Source organism: Rhineura floridana, chromosome 2 (assembly GCF_030035675.1).
Source record: "Rhineura floridana isolate rRhiFlo1 chromosome 2, rRhiFlo1.hap2, whole genome shotgun sequence".
Taxonomy (NCBI): domain Eukaryota; kingdom Metazoa; phylum Chordata; class Lepidosauria; order Squamata; family Rhineuridae; genus Rhineura; species Rhineura floridana.
In genome coordinates, this window is record NC_084481.1 from 162,067,915 (window position 1) to 162,084,666 (window position 16,752).

The following is a 16,752-nucleotide window of genomic DNA, read 5'->3' on the forward strand; positions in this document are numbered from 1 at the left end:
TTCAAACCACGTTTGATCTATACACGCAATCGCCAACAGATACCCGCATGTAGCGTGTGCAGCAGCAGGAAACAAGAGAAAGGTAGGTGGAACAAGCAGGAGCCGCGTACCCTGGGCAGGCTGGTGCCCAAGGGCCCAGTCATGCCTGGCTCCAGCCCTAGGTTTCAGATTCTGTTTTGCTAACTTACTTAAAACAATCTTAGGTAGCTGGTTTGGGGAAATACCTCTGGAGTACTCCTGAAGATCTCCTGCCAGCAAGAGTAGACCATGCTGAGTTAGATGGATTGATAGTCCGAGTCATTGATTTATAAGGGAGCCTCATATGTGCATGCATTTTCCGTCCACAGTTCTATTCAATCCTCTCTGCTTGGGAAATAGTGTATTACTTACTCCCTTTTCAATGTATCTTGGCTGCTGTTGGTTTGCAGAATGGGGCTGGGAGGAGGAGGGTTTTCACCTGTTTTCCTCTGAGTGTTAATACTGCAGAGCAGACCTTCACGTGTGCTATTTCTTTGGGCCCAGACAAGAGTCTGACTTCAGATCTGAAGACAGTAGAAACTGGGCATATTTTTTACATTTCTATCTCTTCAGTATATAGGATGGCCTAAAAAATTGAAGTTCTGTGTCTTCTAATCTGGTTGTGACTTGTGCGGCCTTTACTTGCTTGTAAGTAGGTGTGGCCCTTCCCAAAAACTACTAAAGTAATGAACGGCAACTTTGTGAACAATTATTAGTCTGCAAAGAATGAGTAGCTTTTGTTGGTCCCCACTTTTGGTTCCAGATGCTTCCACACCTGCTCTTTGATTCACAGAAAACCCAACACATGACTATTCATAAAGCAATCTTTTAGAACTTGAAGAGCTACCTCAGCCTCTTTTGCAAAAGACCCAGTGGAGAGGAAACAGAAGCTGCCTTTAGGCCTGGGAGTCAATACTGAAGCAACTGACAATAAAGAAGCATTATCCTGTTCATCGTGTTTCCTCGAGTAGTGGACATGCACCTGCCACAGGGAAGAGAAGTATTACATGTGATGAAAAATGGGAATGGAGGGGTCTGCCTGGACACTTGAGAAAATTGGGAACTGATGGGGCCATTCAAAATGTCTTTGAAAGCTATCAGATAAAAATCTCACTAATGGGAGCAAGCAGGGTCATTTTACTAGGGTTTTGCTAAAGGTCTTTCAGAAAGAATGTTTGAGATTTTAATGATGCTGTGATGCAACAATATTCCAAATTAAAAGGTATATTCTGTGATGTGTTGTAAAATCATAGGCCTAGGATACCCAGGTGACAATTCTGCTATTGTACCTCCTTACCCAAAAGTGGGTGGAGTTGTAAAGAAGGCATATGAAGCTGTGTATTACATATTATTACTTCCTCTAATCTGCATATAGTTAGGATCAATTCACATAGCTGCACAGGGTTATTTTTCATAACAGACATACCTGCTTTGGGCTGGGCACTCTTGTGGCAAATAGGGTGTATGAGTCCAATCTCATCTCTTTGTGACTGAGATTGCCATCTTGGTGCCTCTGGGTGCAACGGCACCCTTGAAGACTGGTGGCCAAGAAGCCTCTGAGCCCTATCCGGCTCACTGCCCCAGTCATCATGCAGTGAAGAGGGTGGCTATAATTTTTCCTCCTTTAAAATTAGATAGAGGGATGCTCTTCCCATTTTCTCTTTCATCTTTATGAAGGCTCAAATCAGCACCTGAGCAACTGAACAGAAAACGGAGAGACCCAGAGGATAGGAGGGAAACAGGAGCAATCTGGGAGATTGGGAGAAGGAAAATGGAGTGACTGCGGGATGGAGGTAGAAATTAGGGTGTTAGAGGACAGGAGTGAGAATGGAGTGTGTGAGAGAGCAGGTGCACGCAAACACACAAGTCAGATCCAATAGAACAGATCCTATTGAAATTGCACAATCTTTTCCATGGGTTCATACACCATCATATCAAAACATCTGCCTCCATTGACTGAACTATAAAAATCATGGATCCAGTGCTTTCCAGGACTCCCATGGGGCAAAAACATGGATCTGAGGCACAGATAGATTCCCATAATTTGTACAAGGGATCCCTCATGACCACCATCAAATCATAAGTCACCTCTTTGTCCACAGATGTGCTTAGTAATTTGTCAGTTGTTCTGTTGTCATCCTATGTAAGAAAAAAAAGCGTGAAGATCTGTGAGGATCCATGCCTTTGATAAATGGCTTTGTGGTTCTGGCAAGCATCGTAGCTGTGATTTTTATTCTTTTTTCCCCCGTGTGGTCTACCACTGTAATTTGATTGTGGTTTTGTGAAGATACTAGATCTAACTCAGACTGAATGTAAAAGTAAAGTATGTGTGTATGTATGTTCTCTTTCTTTCGGGCAGAGGAAGGGGGATTGACCAGAGAAGAGACATAGCCAAAGTGGATAGTATCTCATGGGATTCTCAAAACTGCAAATATGCTCATGCGCCCAAAAAGGTTGGTGACCCTTGAGTTACGATGAACAAACGCTGTTCTTGTGATGAATCCACTTCTAAAGGGGCACTTCTCTAAGACCATCCAGCCATTAGGCAGGATAAGGTGACCTACCTTAGCTGCCAGTTTTTAAATCCATTCAAGAGCAACTTCTTGCCATGTTTTATCACATCTTTATAAGCAAGGGGGCATGTAATTTGGATTTCCTACCTCAGACAACAAATGTCTTTTGCCATCCCTGCTCTTACACAGAGCACTCAGTACTCACAGGCTGACTTCTTGAAGGGATCCCACTGAGTGCACAGAGAGAATGGATGAACAAATCTGTGAGCAGGATCCAATAGGAATCTAAGATCCTGATCACGGACTTGTCCCTCCACATGCGATGGGTGCTGCTGCAGTGTCCAGTCCGGCTCCTCTCTACTTTTGCAAAGTATGTTTTGGTCCTCTAAAGCAGCAGTGCAGAAAGTGCTGCCCTAAGGGAAAATGCACGTGTGCACGTGTGTGTGAGAGAGAGCGAGGTGGGGAGGTGGCAGGTCAGACTGTGTGCTAGACAAGAGGGCGCATTTAAAGTTTTCTCTCTCTCTTTGAGTCTGTCTGGACTCTCGCGCGCTAGCCAATTTCTGTATTATATTTTTCTATTACATACCAGCAGTATCTTGCACAGGCCACAACTTATCTTTAGCGTTCAGCACTCCACATCTGGGCAGTGCCGCCTGCAAACATGCCATTTTATGTCCAGGCTCTCAGCTAATTTAAATCCCTTGTATTTTATTTTTGTGGTGTTTCTTGTAAATGTCAAACAAGGTTATGACAATGTTGGAATGAATATGGCCCCATGTGCTCCCAATTATTTGAGCAATGAGAACCTCAGTGGTGTAGCGGGTACTAAGATTCTGCTTCCTTTGAATGAGGCTACTAGATGCCAATAGGCATTTTGTGTTTATATGGTTTAATTTACACACATATCCAGCATATGTGAAGGAACAGCTTAAGTCCAGTAGAGGTCCAAAGCTCATTGTACCCTATCAGGTTTCTAGGGGACTCACTGGCACATCAGAGAGCAAATCATCCCTCTGCATGCTTTTCTCACTCCAAATTCTGTTTGCGTCCAAAAATAACTGCAGACGGCTTGCTTTGTTCTCTCTTACACAGATACCTGGCTCCTTCCCTCCCCTGGCTAATGGGGAAGGGATATGGAAGTGTCGCCTCCACCCTTCACCTAGGCCAGTCTTCCCCAACCTGATGCTGTGCTGGCTGGGGATGAAGAGAGTTGTAGTTGAAAACATCTAGAGGGAACCAGGTTGGGGGAGGCTGTCCTAGGTGAAGGATGGAAGTGACTTTTCCTTAGACCTCCCCCATTAGTGGGGGAGAGAAGGAGCCAGGTATCTGTGTAAAAGTGATGAAAGCAAGCAGCCTGCAGTTCTTGTGGGTATCAGCAGAATATCTGAGGCTATCTATTGTCAGCCCTTTAGAGGTATTGCCGCAGGGTAACCCATGCTGAGAGCTCAACTCACATAAGAGATCCCGAGAGATCATGTGGACTCACCATATCATTTATTCCATAAAAAATAACAGAAACATAACTCATTATTACCTGTCCTCAATTTATATATATAAGTAAGCGCACACATTTTAAAATGAATGTGTTCGCTAACAGGTGATGTTTTGCATTGTTGTAGAATACTAGTGTTACTACTTTCCATATGTGTGGCACTCCAAAAATCATGAAACTGAATTACTGCACTTCAGCATTTATTTCATTTGGGGGAAGTACCATTGGAAAGATCACCAAATATGTAACATAGAGGAGAAGCACACTCATTGTTCTGCCGGTTCCAGTGCATCTCCATCTCTCTTTTCTGAAAAGCATCCTCCTAATACAGGCTGCACTATTTGTGTAGGTCATACAGTGGCCCTATTCTGTCTTTAGAAGTTCTGTAGGTTGAACCCTTCACTAGTCAACTGTAACTTAATTCACTTTATGTAACCAATTATTTCAGCTGTTACTTTGAAAGGACTGGACATTCCAAGCTTTAGCTACTTCAGGAACTTAAACTGGAGAGAAAAAAGAAGATACAAACTGAATAAATGAATGAAACAATGAAGGCTGAAAATTTTGCGAGTTTGGATTATGGTGGTCAGAATACCTGATCAGGCTCTAGATTGTCAAATGGCTCTGCTCTTGGTGGTTGTCATCAATAATAAATATTTATCAGTCTTAATCCTCATGTTTTTAATTGAATAAGTCCCTGTGGTTTTAGTGGGAGCTTACTTCTAAAGGAGTTTGCCATCTTGAATCATAGCTATCGGCTATTCTAATATAAACATCTGCCATTAGTAAGCATGGACAGTGCAAGTGGTATACACTGCATCATGGAAGGGCAAAAAGAATACTGAGGAGCAGCAGCAGCAACCTAATTCAAAGTTAAAATCAAAGTTGCTGCAGTTAAAAACTACACTATGTCCAACATTCATGAATATGAGAGGAAACCATTTCAAAGCCACTTCTAATGAGCTACCAGCAAACTCAAAAGCTACAAATTTTCATAGAGCCTTTAAGCTTCTCCCTTGGGCTTCCAACAATACCCTGAGCCTGGAAGATGGAGGAGACTTCGAAAGGTCTGCCAGAATCAAGTGGCAACTGAATAAGAGGCTAATTTCTTCTGCTCTATGTGTGGACTCCTTACCAGTTGTTAGTGTGTTTACTCATAGGAGTTGGGGGTGGGAGGTATTAAAACATTACATGAAACATTACTGGAAAGGAAGGATTTAAAAGTGGTATGCAAAGAATTTGCATTTCTTTCAGATGTTTAATTTTTGTTCTCATTAGTAGTTTAAAATGCATCTCTGTTGATTCTCACAAGGAAGCATGTGCCAGGCTCATTATCAGTCAGTGAGCAGAAAGACTGCAATGTTCCTCTCACGGTTCTAAATCAAGCCTCGTCTATTATTCTGCTCAGGGTTCCAAGCCTAGTAAAGGGTGGAGAAGAGCTCTTCCAGGGAACTCTGGCGCTGTGTTTGTCACTAGTACACAGACTCCTGTGGCCTGTGGGGAGGGGACTGGGAAGCGGACTGGCACTTTTCAAACCAATTGGCTACATCATAAAATCTCCTGTGGGTCTAAAGACAAAGGGCCACCTCAGTAGAATAGATAAGGAATAAAATTACTATTCAGAATTAATTTAATTCAAATTTTCAAACAAGCCTTGCCAATTTATTGTCTCTTGATGAAGTCTTGATTAAAAGAGATCCACCCAACTAATTTTGCTCTCTTTAGGAAAGCTTGAAGGGGTTTGGTTTTTTCCATCTGGCCTTTTGGGCGTAGAATAGATTGATCTCTGTTAAATCCTGTCTCCTGTAATCAACCTTTCTTTTTAAAAAGCTGCCTCCTGTTATCTACTGTTTAGTATTTGTTATTGATTTTTGTTATTCTTGCTGAAAGTTTTTGAGTTTATCTTTATATTGTCTGCTATATTGTTATGAGCTTTGAAAACTGTCTTAAAAAATGGAAGGTTAATGTAATTAATAATAATATTAATAATCTTAAAGTTGCAGGAGCAGGCCAGGGTGGTTCTCTTCCAGTCAGCAGACAGTTCCACTTCTTGCCTGTTGGGTAGGCATCATGATGCAACCATAGTTAAATCATTGTGTTCAGGTCTCATAGCTTTGTTCCATACCAGAAAGTTCCTAAATCATAAAACTAGCATGGAGGCTGGAACATATTCAGATGATGCATATTCCCTGAAGCCAGCCTCAGTCAGTCAGTGTAAAAATGGAAAGAATTCCTAAAACCTTAATGGAGGCACAGACAGACTCTGAATATGTGTATTCACCTGTTGCCAGTGTGGTGCCCATAGGTGAAAAGGCACCCCAGAGGACTGCCATGGAGCTTGCCTCTGTGTTCTATTAAATAATGATGATAATGAGGCCTCCCAGTGCTGCTTCTCCAGCTGCTTGCAATTCCCTGTTATTACTTTGTTGCATGTGCCCACTTCCATGCTGATTAGATGGCAGCAGGCCTTTGAATTGGTTGGAAGAGAGGGACTATTGGCAGCTGAGCTGTGCCTGTGTGTGTTTGTGGAGTGAAGGAGTAAAAGGAAATATGGAGTCATGCAAGGAATAGCATAACATGAGGGGGGAGTGGTGATGGGAAGGTAGGACGGGGAAATCAGAATCATGGAGGAAAGGCAGAAAGTGAGGTGGATGGAGCCTTGGGAGAGTGAAAAGAGACAAGATGGGCCCAGAGGGGAGAGAAGGGAGAGACAAGTGTGTGTGTTGGATGAATTGTATACTTGCTTGTGAATGGATGGAGGGGATGGCATATGTGAATCCTGAAAAAGAGAGATTGTGGGAATGTGTTTATTTGGGGAAATTAATGGATTTACTTTCTGAATGTTCTGTTGGACAGAAAACTGGGATTGAAATAGTAGTTTTGTGTTCAGATCCCAGCAATGCATTGAACTCACTTTCCTAGGCATGTTATTTATCCTTATAACTAGCCATGCCTCCATAGTAGCCATTTTCTGACTAACCACAGCCCCTGGGCAACCATTTTCTGATGGTTCCAACAATAGTTTTCCCAATTTCCAAATGTGCCCATGAATCCAAAAAGGGTGGTGTCACCTGCAGTGGCTGAACCACATGCATTGGGAACTGACAAACTGGCTTCAAGCAGAAGAGAAACAGAGGTTGCAAAGAAAAGGTATTTGTTTCTGAAGGTTATTGCCACTGGGGTTCATTTTGAACATGAGAGACTGCAATTATTCTGTTACTCATCCAGCTCAGAGCTTGGAAAAGTTACTTTTTTGAACTACAATTCCCATCAGCCCCACCCAGCATGGTCACTGGATTGGGCGGATGGGAGTTGTAGTTCAAAAAAGTAACTTTTCCAAGCTCTGATCCAGGTATATATATTCATCTCACCATCTTGCGTGAGATGTGGGTGGTTAATGAAGGAACTATTAATATTGACTAAAGGAAGGGGAAAGTCTATAATATTCATTAGAGCCAAGTTCTAATTGTTCCAGGGCTCATCTACACGGTGGTTTACTGTATGTTTGGTGTTACTCACATCTCCTTTAAATTTGCATAGTTCATATGATGTTACCGGCAAACAAAAGCTGTGGTGCCATTCCCCCCTGTAAATCTGTAGTAACCCAATCCACTGATAATATGAGAAGAGAGGTGGAAAAGTCTTCATTCCTTATCTCTAGTGCTTGCAGATGCTTTGCTCCAATGCTTTTAGGTCACTGTGTCAATCACTCCCCTCTCCTCACCCATTATCTTCTACTCTCTTCTTTCATTTCATTTTCTGTGGGCTGACAAGCAACCAGCTGCTCTCCTCCTTTCTGCTGGCCTTTTTTATGTTGCTGCAAACTGTGCAGTTATTTTTCTTTTCCTTATAAAGCGCAACACAAAAGCGCAATACTGCTCAAACAAAGATTTGTATTTCAGCTGTATTGTACAAGTGAAAATACTAATAATCACACTTCTGGGTTTTTTAATGGAACCTACTGCAAGTGGTAGGACGAACTGAGCATGCTTGTCAATCAACCAGAGGGAGTGGAAATGTTAAATTAGAGAGCATGGTCACTAGGAAACTGCATGATTGATCCTTCCCCTCAGTGTGAATAGAAAATACCTTGTTTACAGCAGGCATTGAGCCCTTACTGTGGATGGTGCAAACTAAAAAAAAGGTAAAAACAGCATCTTTAGTATGAAGTAGGGATCCTCCGTGGCACAGAGTGGTAAGCGGCAGTAACGCAGTCGAAGCTCTGCTCACGGACGGAGTTCGATTCCAATGGAAGGAGGAAGTCGAATCTCCGGTAAAAGGGGTCGAGGTCCACTCAGCCTTCCATCCATCCGTGGTTGGTAAAATGATTACCCGGCATATGCTGGAGGGTAAAGAAAGACTGGTGATGGAACTGGCAATCCCACCCCATATATACGGTCTGCCTAGTAAACGTCGCAAGATGTCACCCTAAGAGTCGGAAACGACTCACACTATAAGTGCAGGGACACCTTTACTTTTACCTTTAGTATGAAATAATGCTCCCATGTGTAGAAGGCCCCAGTTGAATCCTGATTGCTGGTGAATGGGCCCCATACAAACTCCTAAACATATATTGTATTTCGTTGCATTGTATTTCCTCCTGCTAATCAAGTTCTTGATCTTCTCATCTCTCAGTTCTGTAGGAAAATTCAAGTTAGAAAGATACTTTGTCTTCCTGTGTCTGCTATGTAGCCCACTCGTTATAGCATTGCCACAACATTTCAGTTTGGACAACCAAATGACACAAAGTTATTTTTGCCCCCTGTGCACTCTTCCTGAGTGATGATCCAGCCAAACTATGTTGCGTTATGATTGCCTGTCATGGGATATGATGCAATTAGATATGAAATTTAATTTTAGATAAATGACCGTTTCTTTCTAAATGCATTCCTGTCTTAAAATTTAAAGGAGATGAGATATTATTTATTTGCACTGGAAATAATTATTAGGCCTTTTTGGAAGGGCTATTCAGGTGTATCCCCCCCCATTTTTGACAGTGTTGTAACAAATCCCACCCACTCATTTCCAACATCCAGCTGAGGCTGTTGGGATGATGGCTCTTAGCAGAATGCTTTTCAATCCACAAGTGCATGTGAAATCCCTGGGGAAGCTCCCCCTTTAAAAATCAATCATTGACTCATGCATTTGTGTCTGTCATACTTAATGGGTCTCATCTGTGGTCTCTAGCTCAGCCCTCTGTTTATCTCATGTTCTCTAAGATTTTGTATTGATTCTGTACATAGATTTTCCTCTGTTGCTAATCCTATCCTCTTTTTAGCTGTGAAGGAAACCTTAGCTTGGCTACATGTGAATTTAATTCAGTTCAAAGCACCAGTCACTATTTTATTCTTGATGAGGCAACTGGACAAGGGTGCCAGTGTGGTATAATGGTTAGGGTGTTGGGATAGGATCAGGGAGACCATGGTTCAAACCCTCAGCCACAAAGTTCACTGAGTGATCTTCGCCCAGAGACTAACTCTCCATCTAATCTACTTCACAGAGTTGTCGTGAGGTCAGAATGGATGAAGGAGATCTATGTATGCTCCTCTGCAGGATTGGCCCTAGGATAAATAGTGCCTTGGGTGAGGAGTGCCTTTGGTGCCCCCCTGTCAGCTTTGCAGGGTCACACAGAGAGTTTATGGAGCCTGGTGCAGGTGTGATGTTGGGGGCACTGCCCCCTACAAGGAACCATGCATATATGCACAAAGCTGGGGGCCACATGCAAGAATTATTGCATTCACGGGCTACATGTGAGAGTTCTTGCCTGCAGTTCCTCCTTGCCCAGTCTGCTTGTAGCAGAAACCATTGTGTGTGTATGTGCAAGCTCTCCTCTGTGAGCTCCAACACTCCCTCCTCAGCTACAAGAAGTAGGCCCTCCATTGGAGTGGTATAACTAGTCTTAAAGGGACAGCATCACCCTACATTATAGTCTCTCAGGCTGTAGCTTCTTCTTCTTCAAAACCTTGATCTCTCAGCCACTGTGCTACAGTTTGTGCAAGCCAAAGTTTGAAAAGCCACATTCTGAGCAGTGGCAGGACACTATGCAACACGGCAAGTTTTACTTTTATTATTATTTTTCTAGCATTTCCTATCATATTGTAACCATTATTTATTTTAGCATATCCATTATTTTTATCTTTAAAAATAATTAAGAATAATTATAAACAAAACAGATATCCAACTGACCTCTTGCAGCTTTATTTTATAGTGTTTATAGTATTTGAAGTGCAAAGTGCTTGGTAACATTGCCTCAAAGTAAAGCTGTGTTCCACTTATTTTTACCTAGCTCAAATAACATCAAGCACAAACTGAAAAAGAAACACACCTTAAAGCTAATTGAAGGAAGATCATTTTTGTAGTTAGTACCCAAACAACCTGTAGAACCTTGAAAAAAAGGTTACAGACATTTACCTTTTGCCACCTTAGCTCACTGGAGACAGTACATTAAAAAAACCACAGCCACTGAGCTCAGTTATGCACCCCCCCCTCCACTCAGCTTGGTGCCCTCTCTCAGCTCAGCACCGAGCTTGCCCATCCCTAAGGCTGGCCTTGGTCCCCTGAGCTCTTTAGAGGAACGGTAGGACAAGAGAGAGAGAGAATGAATGAGTGAATGAACAAATAGCATAGTGATGCTTGTCTGGTTGGCCATCAAGGGTTGTGTGGATTTACAGTAGGGCCCCACTTTAAGGCGCTTCGCTTTACGGCGATTTGTTAATACAGTGGTCTCAATTAGACACAATTAGACTAAAGCCCCACTAATACAGCGCTTGTTCCACTTTTATGGCGGTTTTATGGCATTGCGCGCCATTCTATTCAATGAGTTCCGCTTTATAGCAGTTTTCAATATACAGCGGGGGTCCGGAACGTAACCCGCCATATGAATGGGGCCCTACTGTATTTTACCGTCTAATCTGCTATAGTTTTTTGTATGGATCACTGACATGTAATATCTGATACACATATAATTGCATGTGTATCTCTGACATGCGGTGTTTGCACTGCACTGCAAGATTATGTAGATGCAATTTTCTTGGGCCGTTAATGCAGTTACATATAAACAGACCTATAAATAAGGCAAAAAGAGAAAGCAAGAAAAGCTAGATTGCAACTGTAGAAGGAAGGATATTGTGCCTGTTGAGATTATCATGCAAGGCCAGGCAGCATGAGCCAAGCTCCCTCAAGTTTAAGGCCCATGTAGGAACTCCTTAAAGTCTCCTGCTTACTGGTATCAGCTTCCTTGAGAGTATGAGAAGTTGCTTCAGAAATGATGCAGCAGAGTACAATCCCTTGGGGAGCATGTATTATTGTTGATTATAGTTAATTTATTTCTATACCACCCTTCCTCTGAATTGGGATCCCAGGATAGTGTACAACATCATTAAAATACATTCAACCCAAAACACTGAATTCAAAGTAATGCAAACATTATACACAACAGAGCCTAACTTGAAAACTACAATACCATACTACAACTGCTGAGTTCCTATTTATTTATTTATTAAATTTCTATACCGCCCCATAGCCGAAGCTCTCTGGGCGGTTCCTAGGACATTTCTCTCCCAAACACCAAGGTGAACAAGCATGTCTTCAGTTGACATCTAAAGGCCACGAGGAAAGGGGACAAACATACTTCCTTGGGGAGGAAATTCCATAATCAGGGCATCGCTATTGAGAAGTGCCCTCTGGAACACCCCACTGGAGGGATCATAAGCAAGGTCTCCTCCACAGATCCCACAGCAGAGGCCAGGAGGTACTGAGGGAGGTGATCCTTTAACAACAGCTTGGGTCCTGAGCTGGTCAGGGCCTTGTATGCCAGTACGAATGCCTTGAATTACAGTTGAACTGGTAGCTCACAAGCAGTCATTGCAGTATTTTATGGATTGGTGACATATGATCCCAATGTGCTGCCCCGCTTCAAGGGTAGAACACATTGTAGTAGTTCAAACACAAGGTTATCAGAGCATGGCTTGATGAGGCTAGGTTTGTAGAGGAGCCCACTGGGTTATTCTGAGAGTCTCTATCAGGAAGTGCAATTAGCCCTGGGCAGCCTGAAGCATCAGGGCTGCATGCAGCCTTCAGCCTAAAGTCAAGTAGGTAGTAAGGAGGGGGGAACACATTTCTGGTCCTGACCACTGCTGGCATTCAGCCCTAACAGATTAAACCAAGGGAATGTGGTCCTAACAGAAGAAGTATTCCCCATCCTTGGTCTATTCTGTTGTGGAGGAGGGGTATTGTTAGCTAGTTGATCAGGCTGTGTGAATTCATATAAAGATGTCACCTCTATGAGCTTTGTTGCTAAAACCCTTACAAGCACAAAGTGGATCTCTCTGATGTAAATGTACATCAAATCAGGGCTTGGTTGGTTTGTGTTAGTTTGGAGTACAGTTTCTTTTTGTGTATCTGTTTTTATACTAAATAATTACATACATATTTGTGATTTTCTCAGTTTTATGACAATGAATTCTTTTCTATGTGATATCAGCACTAGGAAATGTATTGGAGAGACTGACCTCCCCAATTAAGGTCAGGATCTTTACACGTACACTGGCAAGGTTGTATAGGGAAGAATCCCATTGGGACACCTTAAAAGAGACATTGAGAATTCAAAATCAGCAGCTTTCAACAGTATTTCATTTACACAGCTAAGCCAAAGCAGTCTGGTATCAGGTTTGCTTCAGAAAATGGTTTCTTTCTTGAGTGTACAAAGAGGTTGGGAAAAAAATATGGAGCACTAAACAGCATTATAAAAATAACAAAATCAGTACAAGCTGCCCTGGGCTCCTACTGGGAGGAAGGGCGGGATATAAATCTAATAAATAAACAAATAAATTTCATACACTTGTTAAGGGTGTTTGTACTGCTCTGAATTTGATTTAGAACAAATGCTAGACAAGTGGATTCCAATAGAGAATTGCAGGATGGTGGTGGTGGTGGAGAAGTGTTTAAGAGGAACTGTGTGAATATATTTGGAAATAAGGGATAACTGTTGGGTTACTATAGCAACAATACCAAAGAGCACGGTTAGGCCTTAATATAAAGGCATCAAGCTTTAGAAAAGCTGAGCGTGAAGGCTGGTTTTTGCTTTGTTTGGGGTTTTGCTTTTATGCCGCAAAGGCTACAGTCCCAAACATATTTACCTGAAAACAAATCCCAACTAAATCAAATAGAGGTGTACTCCTGGATAAACTCGGTTAGGATTAGGTTTTATGGTTGGTGTGTGTGTGTGTGTGTGTTTAATCAAAGGAGAGGCAAATCTTAATGTGTGTAGAAAAACAGCTAAGGACATAAATTATACAGAACACGCTAAGTGATGCTCAGGGTCAGGCAGGGAGAGGGTATGTAAGGGGCCATATGCTGCTTCTTACTATCTTGCCAAAATATTTGACAACAGCTCAGACCAGCTGCTCTCACGGCGCTGTGGCACCCCAAGGGAGAATAAATTGAAACAGGTTTCAAGTTGTGTGAGACAGAGGATCCATATATTGGTGCAATCCTGGTCCATCTCCTTTCTCCTCCCCCTCCCCCCTCCCCATGGACAGTAAACATGATGACGACATTGGCTTCCTATCCCTTCTGAGCAAAATATTTTTATTGTTGTCGCTTGAAGAAATGTCAGTCACACCTCTCTTGAGCATAATACAGGCAGGAATTTGTGGGAAGAAAACATGGTGCAAGCCATCACTGGCTGCGTATGTATAACAAACACACACTGCCTCTCCTTAAACCTGGCTTTGGACCAACTCAAAATCTGGCTTAAATAATATATAATCTTTCAACACCAGCAATAAATCATAAATATTCATTGAAGACCTGCAACAAAAGCTTTGGCTGACTAATTCAATCAGTTAGTGAAATGCAGCCTCTTTTACACTCAACACTTAATGGCTCCCTTTGGCTCTGTAGTTATTTCCAGTGCTCCCTCTGCTTACAGTGGCTGCCTGGCTGACAGCATCTGCTGTTTATAGATCCTGTGCGGGAGTTGTCCCCCCCCCCTTTCTTGGACATCGTGCTTCTTTTTTCCAGGCCTCTGCCTCTTCTACCTTTCCTCTGGCTAGCGGTGGAAGGATCTGTCAATTTTGGTTCTCTCCGTTTCTCATTTTTCCAATCTTAAATTCAGTTCACATTTCTGCAGAGTTGTGATTTTTAAGAAAATCTGCATTAAAATCCTTCAGCATTTTAGTTCTAATTTCTCCTAATAAGCACATTTTTATATGCAGTTTTGACTCATGTACTCATTTCTGCGAGCAATTTCTCCTAATGCATTTTATGGTATCTTCATTGATAAATCCAGTTTCATGCACATTTCCCCCTAATATATTCATTTTGGAGAACTGCATTGCAAAATTCAGATAAGTACAAATTTTGAAGGATGGCTGTGTTTGTTGTTATTATGTGCCTTCAAGTCAATTACGACTGGTTGGCAAACTTTACACATGTGCCTTTTTCTTTCAGGATGTCCTCTATCCCAGGTACTGATCAATAAAGGCTTTGACTTTGTCACATGTGTGATCTCTGTGTTACTTTGTTGTTATGTGCCTTCAAGACAATTACGATTTATGGCGACCCTATGAATCAGCGACCTCCAATAGCATCTGTTATAAACCACCCTGTTCAGATCTTGTACGTTCAGGTCTGTGGCTTCCTTTATGGAATCAATCCATCTCTTGTTTGGCCTTCCTCTTTTTCTACTCCCTTCTGTTTTTCCCAGCATTATTGTCTTTTCTAGTGACTCATGTCTTCTCATTATGTGTCCAAAGTAGGATAACTTCAGTTTCATCATTTTAGCTTCTAAAGATAGTTCTGGTTAAATTTGTTCTAACACCCAATTATTTGTCTTTTTTGCAGTCCATGGTATCCGCAAAGCTCTTCTCCAACACCACATTTCAAATGCATTGATTTTTCTCTTATCTGCTTTTTTCACTGTCCAACTTTCACATCTATACGTAGAGATCGGGGAACACCATGGTCTGGCTATGTTTGGGTTCTTATATTGTTTCGGAAAATGCAAATTTGATAGATTTGGCTTTAAATGTGAACTGAATTGAATGTCTCTCCCATCCCTACCTCTGCCTTTCTACTTTTGGCTTTTTTCTCCTCACCTTCACAGCAGTTCTGCTCCCTAACTCAACAACAGCAGAAGGCAATCATCTCTCTCCCCCCCTTCCCAACACCCAGTCATAGGCATTAGGGGTACAGGGGGCTGCAGGAGAAGCCCTAGCCGACTGTGACACCTTCCGTTTTACATGCAGATAGGAATGGGGGGGGGAATTCAGTTCAGATTGCATTTAAAGGCCTGACTGGGAGTCCAGAGTCTGTGACTTCAAATCCCTGCTCATGTCTCCTGGGTGTCAAGGGCCAGCTAAAGATCACCCCCAAGGTGAGTGGCTCAGGGGTTACATGCTCTGCCACCTGTGCAGCCGTGGGCAAGCTGCATAGTCCCAAGCAGCCCAATTGCCCCCCAGCTGGCAGTTGCGGACAAGGAAGGGGCTGGCTTGTGCAGCTGTGGCAAGCTGAGCAGGCCCTGGCCAGCTGGGGAACACTAGCCTCAAAATCCAAAAATCTTGCTGGACATGGCTAAGCCTTTAGGTGTGCCCAAACAGTCCTTTGGATCCCAGGCCTGGCCTAAACCCCTTTCTGGTCTCTGCTACAAGCACTTCATTATCTCCACGCCATACCAAAATCCCTGCAATCCATTATAGTAAACTCAGGTGGCCATCTGAAAAATGGGACAGGGCTCCTGAACCTTTAAGAGGTTGTGTAGAAGAGGGAAATTCAGGAAGTGTCACTTACATGACAAGCAACACTTGCTGAAGTCCCCTCTTCTACACAATTATGAAAAGTGCAGGAGGCCTGTCCTCCCAAATGTACACTTTCTAGTTAGCAGCATTGGCAAGGTAGCATAGCAGCCTCCACTGCTGTCCTAAAAGAGTCTCACCTCATAACATTCTTTGAGGTTCAAATTCCAGCTTCAGTGTCTCCAGCTGCATACAACTTTTTCTTCTATTGCAGTAAGTGTTTCTTTCTTAAATATACCCTGCCTTTCCATGCTAGGTGCCTAAGAGGGAAAATGATCTCATTTGTGAGATATGAAAAACCTGACTTGCAGAGATCTGAAGCTTAGCAGGCATTGCAGCATGCACCTCAAGGGCACTTCCAATGGCTATAAAGGACATGAGAATACTCTTGGAATCATGTTTGCCTTGGACCTTAAAATGCACAGAATTCTGATTACATACATTTTCATTTTGAATGGAAAACATGCAAACTCCATGTGCAGAAAGTTAATCTATATTTATTATGCACTCTGGGATGACGGGTGGGAAATAAATCAAATTATTGTTTCTCTCTGAAACACATAGTTTATTTTACATCTTGTCATTTTGCGTATTGTACTCCCACTCCCCTGACCAGTAGGAGAATCGGGGCAGCTTTTGTAAAGCATGGTAAGCTGTTGGAGAGCCAGTGTGGCATTGTGGTTAGGCTGTGAAATTAGAACTATGGAGTTCCAGGTTCAAATCCCCCCTCAGCTGCAAAGCTCACTGGGTAACTTTGAGCAGTCACTTTCTCTCAGCCTTATCTACCTCACAGGCTTTTTGTGAGGATAAAATTGGGGGGGGGCTTGTATGTTGGCTTAAGCTTCCTGGGCGATCAATGTAATTAACAGAAAAACTAAAGACCTCCATGATTACTAATATGAACATGTGCATGTGCACTAACAAAAATACTGGG

The 16,752-nt window shown here is 42.5% G+C and overlaps 1 long non-coding RNA gene across 1 annotated transcript; it reads right to left on the bottom strand.

Annotated features, from left to right (window-relative positions):
* Positions 1 to 7,455: 7,455 nt before the first annotated feature.
* On the bottom strand, positions 7,456 to 16,041 carry LOC133378353 (uncharacterized). The gene is made up of 3 exons (XR_009760972.1): positions 15,959 to 16,041; positions 8,505 to 8,660; positions 7,456 to 8,365 (listed from the first exon to the last, which is right to left on the bottom strand). It is a non-coding gene; the product is annotated as an uncharacterized LOC133378353 (long non-coding RNA).
* Between the last annotated feature and the right edge of the window lie 711 nt (positions 16,042 to 16,752).